Genomic DNA, 2317 nt, shown 5'->3' on the forward strand with positions numbered 1-2317 from the left:
CCAGGAGCTGAAATTCAAAGAACTAAGAAAGAATGAAATGAGATGTTGCCTATCTAGACGTGATCATTAATGTGTACAGGGGTGATGACGTTTCGCCATCCTTTATGTTCCATTAGAAAGAACATAGCCACTGCAGTTAGTGGTACACACGGCCATTTCCAAAATGGAAGAAGCAGCCGGGCTAATGAGGCGTGATCGGCAGTGTTGTGTCTGACATTTGAACTGTGACGAAATACATCCAGGGAATCTATAAACGGCACCATGCATCAAGACTACGTATTATACATGGATGCTGCTTCTAAGCCACGTTCCCGTGCTGTTAGGCGATGTCTGATCTCAGACTACCGTACAGCTGTCATGGCTCAATCTTTGACATAGGACATGCTCAGGACAGAGATATGTCAGACATAGGCCCGACATTGGTTAAGAGGCAGTTGACAGACATAGGACCGACGCTGGTAGGGAGGCATAGGACAGACATAGGAAAGAGATTGGTAGGGAGGCATAGGACAGCCATAGGACAGAGATTGGTAGGGAGGCATAGAACAGACATCTGACAGGCATATCTAGGGAGGCAGAGGACAGACATTGGACGGACATAGGACGGACATAGGACAGACATAGTACGGACATAGGACGGACATAGGACAGACAAAGTACGGACATAGGACGAACATAGGACGGACATAGGACAGACATAGTACGGACATAAGACGGACATAGGACGGACATAGGACAGACATAGTACGGACATAGGACGGACATAGGACGGACATAGGACAGACATAGTACGGACATAGGACGGACATAGGACGTTCATAGGACGTACATAGGACGGACATAGGACAGACATAGGACGGACATAGGACAGACATAGGAGAGACATAGGGAAGCTATAGGGTAGGACTGGGAAAAACATACGGCAGACATAGTTATGGAAGGTATAAAACAGGTATAGGGCAGGGGAATAGCTGGTATAACGGGACATATAGGGCAGACATAAGGAAATGGCGTCTGATAGATTCCTCATCTCCGTTACCGCCGTCCCCACTTGTATAACAACACAAGACTGTCCCATACGTCGTCGCTTTTCCAATTCTCAGTCTAACGCAATTATCAAATTGACATAGCCAATGCTCTTCCGCAGCAAAATCTAATTGTCAAAGTTGAAAGAAAGTCAAGCTGAAACTGTTTACATGTCACTGTATCACGTCAAAGGAAAACGCTTTCCTCGTCAATCTCAATCTCAGATCCTCTTCCACGTCACTTCAGAGTAACAAAACCTACACATTGTGTTAGATCTCCAGTGAATGGCCAGACCAGATATCGGTCATCCATTGTCCTGCTGCACGGCATATATGGGTCAATAAGCTACAAAAGAGATCGTTTAAGACAACGACAAAGAACTCCATTCCCTAATCTTCTTGTCAGGACCTGTTGGTTGTATATTTTCTTCTAGGACGCACTGCACATGTTAACACACGACAAAAAGATCTTTGAGCGAAGAGGATAATTGGATTCCTTCTCTTCAGAGGGATTTCACCGTGAAAATCCGATTACGGGTCTTTGGGGGAGTCTGATGCCTAACTGAGACATGAGAGAGCGTTCAGATCATAGAAGCATGGATGTATATGTAACATACGAGGTTGAGGTGGAAGGTGTTGTTTGATGGAATTACATATTACCTCTGGATTGAGAATTAAGAGAAAATTTACGAACGAAATTGACATATTTTCTGCAAAGGGCCTTGTAGATTTCTTACAAATCACCACATAAATTACAGATTTATTTGTACGTTTGATTCAAATGCGACAACAATGTCTACAAGTTGCGGTAACACTTCTTAAACTTGAATTCCAATAACTTGATACGCGGTTTAAGAAGCTGGAATTTAATCCAGCACCATGACTGCGGTATATTTGCATTTAATTCAATCAAACTAATCTACATCAAGAAAATAACCTAATCGAGTTAAATCGGGAAAAACAAAATTAAAAGAGACAAATGTATTGTGCAATAAAATAGTCGATAGAGTGAGTGAGTGAGTGAGTGAGTGAGTGTGGTTTTACGCCGCTTGTAGCAATATTCCAGCAATATCACGGCGGGGGAAACCAGAAATGGGCTTCACACATTACACCCATGTCGGAAATCAAACCGAAAATTTCACCAAAAATGTATTTTAAATTATTTGATTCTCAAATACAACCTATTTTACTATACGTTGTAAAGAGTTCTATACAATTGAAAAGGTTCATCTCCTCGCTTGTAAAAAGTTTTTGAATGTTGGTATGTCAACACTAAGTAATATGGTTTATGG

Source organism: Haliotis rufescens, unplaced genomic scaffold, assembly GCF_023055435.1.
Source record: "Haliotis rufescens isolate VD_foot unplaced genomic scaffold, xgHalRufe1.0.p SCAF_19, whole genome shotgun sequence".
Taxonomy (NCBI): domain Eukaryota; kingdom Metazoa; phylum Mollusca; class Gastropoda; order Lepetellida; family Haliotidae; genus Haliotis; species Haliotis rufescens.